This window comes from Cucurbita moschata, unplaced genomic scaffold (genome assembly GCF_002738365.1).
Source record: "Cucurbita moschata cultivar Rifu unplaced genomic scaffold, Cmos_1.0 Cmo_Scf00113, whole genome shotgun sequence".
Taxonomy (NCBI): domain Eukaryota; kingdom Viridiplantae; phylum Streptophyta; class Magnoliopsida; order Cucurbitales; family Cucurbitaceae; genus Cucurbita; species Cucurbita moschata.
In genome coordinates, this window is record NW_019268629.1 from 110,340 (window position 1) to 121,497 (window position 11,158).

Genomic DNA, 11,158 nt, shown 5'->3' on the forward strand with positions numbered 1-11,158 from the left:
AAAAAAAAAAAAAAAAGTATAAATAAAATTAAAAAAAACAAACCGACACTCAACCACTAACAATGATCTTTAATAAAAATAATATATATATATATATATATATATATATATATATATATATATATATATAATATGTATGTATAAACATATATGACTCTAATCATGCAAAGTGTCTAATGTCTGCATGAACTTTAACACATGGACCATGGTTAAATTTAGTGATATGCATGTATGAAATGTCGCGTTGCATTATGATGAATAGTTTTCTAATACATAACCCCTAAATGATGTTATAATTGATGCATGTATGAAAACTTATACATATGACTGATTTAAGATGAAAGTTGTAGGGACCTCATACATATTGTATGTTCATTTACATCGGGAAACTTCCTCTTTTATGATGATGAGTACGGACGCGTACACTATGATGATGATGATATGATCATGCCTTGCATGATATTTGAGGGTTTGCTGTACCTCCGGACGTTCGGCTACAGCCAGCTAGCCCGACAATGATGAGCCTAGGGGGTGTGCGAGCCACCTAGTGGGCTCACGCTCGCACGTGTGTAAGGAAGTTCTACACATCCAATTTTTTCCAACTAGAGACTACCTATACGATGGTTTTAAATGATAGGTCCCTAATCATGATTGCATGTGTTTACGTTCACTGATCCCAGTACTCGACTCACTTAATAGTATTTCTTACCATAGTTAAGTCATGTGTTTGGATTAAGTTCATAAAGAAAAATATATTTCAAATATAAAATTTGATCTCAATTCATTAATTTAAAATTGACTTATTTTAAAATAAAAAAACACGTGTTTAACACAACATAAGTGAAATTAGTGTTCAAAAAGCTAATTTTCAAAAGTAAAAAAATCAAATAGTTATGGAACCAAATTTTTATAACACGATTTTCAATGTAAGCTTGTAGGAATACATCTACGAAAGCGATTTTCAGGAGAGGCTTTATAGTGTACTTTATTCTAGAACTTTGTTCGAGAGGAAGATTGTGGAGCATTGTTGGGAGGGAGTCCCACAATAGCTAATTTAGGGAATGATCATGCGGTTTTATAAGTAAGGAATACATCTCATTCGTATGAGGTCTTTTGGGGAAGCTCAAAAAAAGCCATGAGAGCTTATATATAAAGTGGACAATATCATACCATTGTGGAGAGCCGTGATTCCTAACATGGTATCAGAGCCTTGTCTCTTTCAGCTACAGCTAAAGATGACTATTGAAGGCAGAAGGCAGTTTTGTTCAACCAGCAAGACCAAAATTTGTTGGTCACTAGTATCTGCTTACTCAAATGAACAGAAGGAGGAGGTAGCAGATCAGAAATTGAATGACTTAAGAGCTAAGAACTACCTTTTCTAGTCCATGGATCGCTCAATTCTAGAGACTTTTGGATAAAGAAAATTCGAAAGAAATTTGGGATTATTTGAAGAAAAAATTCCAAGGAAATACAAAGGTGAAATGAGCACAACTACTCTGCTCAAGGACTTTGAGACTGTTTTTTATTAATTTTTCCTCGTACTCTCACCATTGCTAATAAAATGAATTTTCGTAGTGAAAATATTAATGATGTTAGCATTATTAAAAAAACTATGCACTCCATGACTTCAAAGTTTGAGTAAGTGACTTGCTCCAATGAATAATCCAACGATTTGGACATCATGACCATTGATGAATTGCATAGTAGTATATTGGTTCATGAACATCGTATGCAAAGACATATTTTGGAAGAGCAGTAAAGGGAGAGTAAATCGTGTAGGTGGCACATTTTGAGCTAAAGGACAAGGACGTAAGAGACCAGGTTTTAACAAAACTCTTGTTGAGTGTTTTTATTAACATGACCTTGGTCATTTTCCGTATGAATGTCCAAATTTCGTCAAATCTTCAAAATGGTAAACATATTGAATTCTTACAAAAGTCATTATTATCCATGCAAATCAAGAGGACACACAACAAGCATAGATAGTTTGGGCAAGATTATTTAGTATGTCTTAGATACAAAGACGCCTCAAAATTAATTTTAAGCGCAATTAAAAAAACAATAACAAGCATAGATGGTTTGCGCACGATCAAAAGGTATGCACGTATGTGAGACTTCTTGGTGCTTTTCCCAACATTTTTTTCCACAATCATCGAGTATGCACCCCTGATCATACAATCTTTCTTCACATCTTTCGGCCGTCGAGACTCCTTCACATACCAAAGTCATTGCTACTACAAAATTAAAATTAAAAATAATTAAACACTACGCAGGTAAAAACATGTCAAGTAAGAAAACTACAACATCCATAAACTATTAACATCAAAATTGTAAGGCTAAATCATTTTAACGATTACGATAATCCCATGTATGAACATCAAAGCCTTGCGATATATCAGATATGGATGACGATAATGTTTGTAATACTCATAATAAGATATAATCTATATGAAGAAGAGAACCGGCAAAGATAAGAACAACAACGATAGCGATGCGCGAAGGAGAAATCTTTGTCATGTTTTTAGAGAGAATGCAAAGTGTAGTTTTGTTGAGTGAATTGCAAAGAATTGAGGTAGAGGAGGTTTAAATATACATTTCTTTAACAAATACATCATAATTAGTTTTCTAATTTAATAAATATTACAACCAAATTACGAGCTCATCTACTTTATTGGGTTATTTTGCTATTTTGGTACAAATTTTACAATCAATTCGGTTTATTTTCTTTGTTACAAATCACTTTTTATTCGTTTAATTTTTGTGAAAATAGTAATTTCTGTCCTTTTACTTTCAATTTTATAACAATTTAGTTCATCTAACTTCATCCCTTAGTTTTTGTTCCGAAAATTATTGTTAAGACTTGGAGATATTTTTAGTATAGGTAGATCCATTAATTAATTAGGGACACATTATAAATCATTATTATTGCCAAAACAAGTTTAATTAATAAAAATAATAAAATAATTGAAACAAATTTCTTGCTCGTTGTTTTTAAGCTCATGGGATGGTGGATAGAACATTGTCAAAATAAATAAATAAAACAAATTGGTTAAGAATGAGAAACAAAACTGGGATTAAAAATTCAATATTCATTAAAGTTCGCACGTTTAAATAGAATACAAGTTATTGTTAGAATCGATACCAGTTGTTAGGATCGCTCAACAACGCACACATTCAATCAGGATGAACACAAAGAACAGGAACGAGAAAATACAAGGAGAAATATTGGTTAAAGGTTTTAGCAATGACTTCAAGTATGTACAACCAGATATAATATAGAAAACAAAGAAAGTAGTTTTTGAGAGCAAACCCGTTATATATATATGGTTTCAATTTACTAAATATGGCTTCCAAACATTTAAACTACGGGATATAATCTAACAAATATATTTCTATCAAATCTTTATCTATTATATATATATATATATATATATATATATAAATAAAGTACATATGTTTGGTTGTTTTAGGTAGAATTTGTTCATTTTCAGGAACTTCAATTTGATCCCTTTTTTTGATGAAAATGTTTAATTAGGTAAAAACGACCCCTAATGTAGACTCATACATGTGGGCGTTATACTTACTAAATATTATGTTATACCAGCTCAAACCCACTATTAATAGATATTGTGTGCTTTGGCCCGTTACATATCCACGTCAACCTCAGTTTTAAAACACGTCTACTAAGGAGAGGTTTCCACACCCTTATAAGGGATGTTTCGTTCCCCTCTCCAACCAATGTCGGATCTACAATCCACCTCTCTTGGAGACTAGCATCGTCGCTAGCACATTGTTCGGTATCTGTCTCTAATACTATTTGTAACGATCCAAGCTCACCACTAGTAGATATTGTCCGCTTGGCCTATTACGTATCCACGTCAACCACACGATTATAAAATGCATCTACTGAGAAGAGGTTTTCACACCCTTATAAGGGATGCTTCGTTACCCTCTCCAACCGATGTGGGGGATCTCATAATCCACTCCCTTGAAAGCTAGAGTCCTCGTTGACACACTGTTCAGTGTCTGACTCTAATACCATTTGTAACCGTCCAAGCCCAACGCTAGCAAATATTGTTCACTTTTGGCTCGTTATAATCACCGTCAACTCATAGTTTTAGAACGTGTCTACTAGGAAGAAGTTTTTCATGAACCAATTTTAACAATCATGTATCAAAAGAGTAAATTTGAAACTAAAACAATATATTCTTAGGGACTAAATGATTAATTCTTTTTTGTTTCATTGCGCTGAGTTGGTTTGGGAGATTCCAAAGGAAATAATGAAAGCAACTCTGGTTGAGCATAGCCAAGCTTTGACCTTAGAGATGGATGCAAATAGAATCCCCTTTCTTTGATTGCCTTCTCTTCTTCCACCTTATTCGACTCCTTCTCGTCCTCCCCCATCGACAGCTTTGACAAGATCTTCAAAGGCGTCCTGACCGGGCTCGTAACGTAGCTAGGATGCTTGTCCGACTTGAAATGGGAAGGACATGGTTTCACAATTTGCAACTTTTGGTCTAGTCAAGTGTCTCCTTTCATGGAGTTTGGAGGTCGTAGTTGACCTCTTTGATCCAACTGCTTTCGATGGTGGCGTGTGGGTTTCTGATGGCCCGATTAGACGTTGTACAACCTCTCGAAACGTTGTCATGTCGGTCTGTATGAACGTCGTCAAAGGTGTACACACGACACAACTTTGGCTGCCTCCCTTCTCCATCTCAATGCTACCTTATTAGGAAAGAACTTTGAGAATTGAAAGAGAGAAGAAAAAAAAAAGGGAAAGAATAAATTAAAAAGTAAAAAATTGTGTTATTCACAAGAAAATGCTATTTTTACTTTTACTTTTATTTTTTTACGAAAAAGAGACTTGGTCAACTCCGTTGACCAAAATTCACTTCTCCAACTCGTCTTTTGATATCCCAAAATCCATGTGGTTATAAATAAATATGAAGACGCGTGCAATGTTTTAAATGTCGATGTTGACGAAAATGTCGTTGATATGAACCAAGAGACATCAATCATACAATATGCTTCAATGAAGATGTGAAGAAAAGGTTATCAAAATAATCAAAAGATGTTTCAATTCATGCTACATTGAAGAAGAATAAAGTTTGATTGTTGTAAATTTTGGGTGGGTTATAATTTAGAGTTATTGTGTTTTAAGACTTTTTATTTAATTTCGGTTACATTTACATAATGGCTAATTATGACCATAAAGTGTGAATGTTACAACTTTTGGAATGCCTTTAATAGTTTCATTTTGAGGCTATATATAAGCCATCTATGTTGTATTTGTAATCAGACTTAGAAGATATATCAAAAGAAGCATTTGTGCTTTTCTTTAGCCAATGGCTACGTTTCTTTGCAACTCTATGTAGTTTAGGTTGCATGTAGAATCATTCAAGCTCGACATGATCAATCTTGCTTGTGGAGTGATTCGAATCTCAAACAAGTGTTCTTGTCTTGAGATATTTGATCAACAAGAATCATTGAAGCTAGACATGATCGATCTTGCTTCTGGAGTGATTCGAATCTCAAACAAAATGTTCTTGTCTTGAGATATTCGATCAACAAGGTAATCCGAATCTTATTCCCCTTGTATTGATTCCTTATCTTATCATTTGGTATCAGAGCTTCAGGCTCAAGATCGGATATATGTTTCCTTTGCGTTTCTTCTCAATTTAATTTTTATTTATTTTCATCTTTTTAATTTTTAATCGACCCAAAGTTCAAAATTCAATCTTTGCTCTATTTAAAATTTTGAGAGGTGAGAATGAGAGCTTCATTTGTGTAAATGAGTGCAAACAGAGTGACCTAAAATTCCTTGAGTGTATACACGTGAGAGAGTGTTGTGAGGTCCTTTGTATTTCCATAACTTATTTTTTGCAGCAAAGTTTCACAAATAGATTCGAGGACGAATCCTCTTGAAGAAGTGGAGAATGATATGAACCAAGAGACATCAATCATACAATATGCTTCAATGAAGATGTGGAGAAAAGGTTATCAAAATAATCAAAAGATGTTTCAATTCATGCTACATTGAAGAAGAATAAAGTTTGATTGTTGTAAATTTTGGGTGGGTTATAATTTAGAGTTATTGTGTTTTAAGACTTTTTATTTAATTTCGGTTACATTTACATAATCGCTAATTATGGCCATAAAGTGTGAATGTTACAACTTTTGGAATGCCTTTAATAGTTTCATTTTGAGGCTATATAAAGCCATCTATGTTGTATTTGTAATCGGACTTAGAAGATATATCAAAAGAAGCATTTGTGCTTTTCTTTAGCCAATGGCTACGTTTCTTTGCAACTCTATGTAGTTTAGGTTGCATGTAGAATCATTCAAGCTCGACATGATCAATCTTGCTTGTGGAGTGATTCGAATCTCAAACAAGTGTTCTTGTCTTTAGATATTTGATCAACAAGAATCATTGAAGCTAGACATGATCGATCTTGCTTCTGGAGTGATTCGAATCTCAAACAAAATGTTCTTGTCTTGAGATATTCGATCAACAAGGTAATCCAAATCTTATTCCCCTTGTATTGATTCCTTATCTTATCAGTCGTGGTCTTGTATTTATTGATAAAATCTCAATATCGATATATTTTTTTAAAAAATAAAGAATTCATAGAGAGTATTTAATTTCTTGTGATTAATTTACGTATATTTTTGTAGATTTTTTGGGTTCGATTTTGATAAAATGTTGATTCACTTTTAATGTTGATATTGAACTGATGGACGTATAATTTAGTTGGTTGATGTTCAAATTTAAGGATTAAAAATCTCACCGAGCCTTATATGCTTCAACGGTAAATTCTTTTGCATGAGGTGACCTAAAAAATAAAGAAAATTATACAATGATGTGGTGGGAAGAGGTGACGTGCAAAATAGAGAAAATTGCACCATGGTTTGGTGTTTGCCACATTATGTCATAATCGCACTTCTGCAGTAGTGGGATGAGGATTGTGGAACACTTGTTCTAATCTAGGGAACAAGTCAGTCATGAGAAATTCGAACTTTGTAAACAATATCGACGTATGCTCGAGGCTCAGGTCACGTTTGCGAGAAATGTTTTAAAAAACGTGAGTGAGTAAATAAATTTGAAAATAATTTGAAAGAATCGAAGAAAGCAACATTGTATGGCAGTAAGCAAAGAAACATCACAGCTTAAATGTCGTATAACTTAGGGAGGAAGAATTGACAATTAGTCGCATCCCTTTATGGGGCATTTTAGCTCTTCTGGGTGTAGTCATGGTTTTGGTGAATGGTATACACACTCATGTTGCACCACATGAAATAGTAAAGACTTGTCTAAAATGAAAGCAGTAAAAGGGATAGGGCATGCGGTCATAGACAATCCATCCTAGATAAGCATGATTAGAACATCTGACATGTGACCATAGACAACACGCCTTGGATAAGTATAACCATGACACAATCCACAAGTCTAAGCCCATCGCTAGCTAGCAAATATTGTCCTCTTTAGGCTTTCCCTTTCGGGCTTCCCCATAATGTGAGATTCTCACAATTCACCCCCTTCAACGTGAGAACCCCACCAAATCCTTGTCCTCTTTGGGCTTTCCCTCTCGGGCTTCCCCTCATGGGATTCTCACAATCCACCCCCTTTAATGTGGGACCCCCACGAAATCCACCCCCCCCCTTCGGGGCCAACATCCTTATTGGCACACTACCCAGTGTCTAACTCTGATACCATTTGTAACGGCACAAGCCCAAGCGCACCGTTAGCAAATATTGTTCTCTTTGGGCTTTCCCTTTCGGGCTTCCCCTCGAGGCTTTAAAACGCTTAGGCTAGGAAAAGGTTTCCACACCCTTAGTGTTTTGTTCTCCTCCACAACTAATGTGGGATTGTGTCCCCACCTAACATGGGATTCTCATATCTTCACTCTTACAAGCATGTTAGAAGAGCTTGTGTTGGTTTATGGGGTCCAAGTCAGGAGGTGTAGCATCCAAATTTTAAGGGTTAGATTGAGTTTCAAATTATGACAACCCAACTAATCAAACCCAAAAATAGCATGTTTAGGTTGAGTTGGGTTATGAACTCTATACCAGTTGCTTGGGTCAAAGACACTTGGGGATCCAAAAGATTTTTCCAGCTCATCCTAACATAACTCATTAGATAAGCACAGTCACCACGGATACCATTGGTAGTCACTCTGCCAGAAAGATCATCGAAAGATTGAAAATCGGAACTCAAAAGCAAGCAAGCCACTCTAAAACAAGTGTTTAACAATTCCAACGATAAACTTCCAACTCAAAGTTTAGAAACAAAACGTACTCAGATTACAACGCTAAAACCGACCATTAAAGATAAATAAACTAAGCTGAAACAACTAGCTTTCGTCGATCCCTTATCATGTCTTGTATTTCGTATCACTAATCCTATAGAGACTTTAATCACTTGCATAATCAATTCATGAGTCAATACTTAACCACACGTACTTAGTAAGTAGCTCAGACATCAGAAGCTATTAAACAACATACCACGACTTACAATACATCATGTTTCTTACACACAAGCCAGACATGCTCAAGATACACAAAAACATATTAACATATATATCATACTCAATTCAAGGATTATAAGCATACAACTCCCACTTATTTTAATCTTTATCTTCGTAAATTTTTTCATTCATTTTTTAGGGGACCGGGGCAGATTATCTATGGTGAATTCATGGAGATCGAGTTTCCCATGATTTCTCGACTATAATAACAATTATTTTAAAATCTTAAATAAATAATTTTAAATATTTAAGAAAATGATAAAATATCATAATAAAGACAATAATATTTCATAAGCAAAGAAAAAAAAAAGGAGTGCACCTAATGAATCCAATAGATTCAGGAATTGAAATAATCAATATTTCAAAAGTGTTTAAGAATTCAAAGGTTCACGAACCAAATTTTCATGATAATTGTCAACCATCAATACCAAAATTTGTTGGTCACTACTATCTGCTTGCTCAGATGAACAAAAGGAGGAGGTAGCAGATCAAAAATTGAATGACTTAAGAGCTATGAACTACCTTTTCCAGCCCATCGATCGCTCAATTCTAGAGACTATTTTTGATAAAGAAACTTCGAAAGAAATTTGGGATTCAATGAAGAAAAAATTCCAAGGAAATACAAAGGTGAAATGAGCACAACTACTATGCTCAAGGACTTTGAGACTCTTCATATGAAGGAAGGTGAGGCTGTTTTTTATTAATTTTTCCTCATACTCTCACCATTGCTAATAAAATGCATTTTCGTGGTGAAAAGATGAATGATGTTAGCATTACTAAGAAAACTATGCACTCCATGACTTCAAAGTTTGATTAAGTGGCTTGCTCCATTGAATAATCCAACGATTTGGACATCATGACCATTGATAAATTGCATAGTAGTATATTGGTTCATGAACAACGTATGCAAAGACATATTTTGGAAGAGCAGTACAGGGAGAATAAATCGTGTAGGTGGCACATTTCGAGGTAAAGGACGAGCATGTGAGAGACCAGGTTTTAACAAAATTCTTGTTGAGTGTTTTTATTGTAATTTTCAGTACGAATGTCCCAAGAAGAATAAGGGAAAGGAATCACAGGCTCATTTTGCAGAAACTTCTAAACCACTGCTTCTCGTGGCATATGTTGAAGAGAAGGTAGAACAAAAGGAGGAATCAACATGTTGTTTATCTGAAATTAAAGCTCCAGAAGCTGTAACAACAAAAGAATTGCTTCTTACAACCATGTTGAAAAAGAATCCGAAGAAGCGGCATGGTTCTTAGATTCAAGCTGCAACGAACACATGTGCGGATATAAAGAATTCTTTTCAAAACTAGATGAAGGCTTTCGCAAGTATGTAAAGCTAGGTGACAACTCCAGCATTGGTGTGACAGGAAAAGGATGCATTCAGCTCCAAGTTAATAATGTCTCCCAAGTTACACTCTTACACACAATTTTGGAAAATCTCTCCCACTACTGGTATGGTCACTTAAGTTTTGAAGGCCTCAAAACTCTAAAACACAAGCAGATGGTTCATGGCTAGCAAGAACTGGTATGTTCTAATTTATTATGCCAAGATTATTTGTTGAGAAAGCAAAATAGAAGACCCTTTCCACGAGAAAGTATGTGGAGAGCATCAAAGCCACTTCAACTTCTTCGTTCAGATATATGTGGTCCAATTACACCTATGTCAAACAGCCACAAAAGGTAATATTCTAACTTTTATTGATGATTTCAGCAGAAAATTTAGGGTACTTTTCTTAATAGAAAAATCATAGGCCTTCTAATGTTCCAACTTTTCAAAACAAAGGTGGAGAAAAAAACTGGGACAAATATTTTAAGTTTGAGAACTATTAGGGGTGGAGAGTTCGCATAAGTTTATTGAGTTATGCTCAAATCATGGAATACATTGACAACTCACTGTAGCCCACACACCAATGAAAAACGGATTGGTAGAAAGAAAAAATCGAACAATCATGAATATGGAGCAAAGTTTTCTCACTAACGGACAAGCTCCAAAAACTTTTTGGCCAGAGGCTTTCAATTGGGCAGCGCATATTCTCAACAGAAGTCCTACGCTTGTAGTTCAAGACAGAACCCCGGAGGAGGCATGGTGTAACGACCCAAATCCACCGCTAGCAGATATTGTTCTCTTTGGGCTTTCCCTTTCGGGCTTCCCCTCAAGGCTTTAAACGCGTCTGCTAGGGGAAGGTTTCCACACCCTTATAAATGGTGGTTTGTTCTCTTCCCCAATCAATGTGGGACATCACAATCCACCCCCCTTCGGGGCCCAGCGTCCTCGCTGGCACTCTTTCCTTCCTCTAATTGATGTGAGACCGCCCCAAATCCACCCCCTTTGGGGTCCAGCGTCCTTACTGGCACACCGCCTCATGTCTGATGGTGTTAATATAACACATGCGGAAGCAATTTGGATCTTAGGCACTTTTAGAACATCAATTATTGTAAATCACTAGCATGTTCATAAGTATTAAAACTTAATGAGTTTAAATACTAACCTTTTGTAGTTCAAACACGTTTTGCCTCACGAACCGGTTTCGAACCACCACTAGTGTCTTCTCCACTATCCTCCGGCCTTAGAACGGGATTGTGGAATCCGGTGAGTGACTAAACTTGGGAGGGATTTTGTATATGTG

General features: G+C 35.4%; 1 pseudogene; it reads right to left on the reverse strand.

The window, feature by feature from the left end:
- Nucleotides 1–4,224: 4,224 nt before the first annotated feature.
- On the reverse strand, nt 4,225–4,714 carry LOC111439874 (annotated as a pseudogene).
- Nucleotides 4,715–11,158: the final 6,444 nt, after the last annotated feature.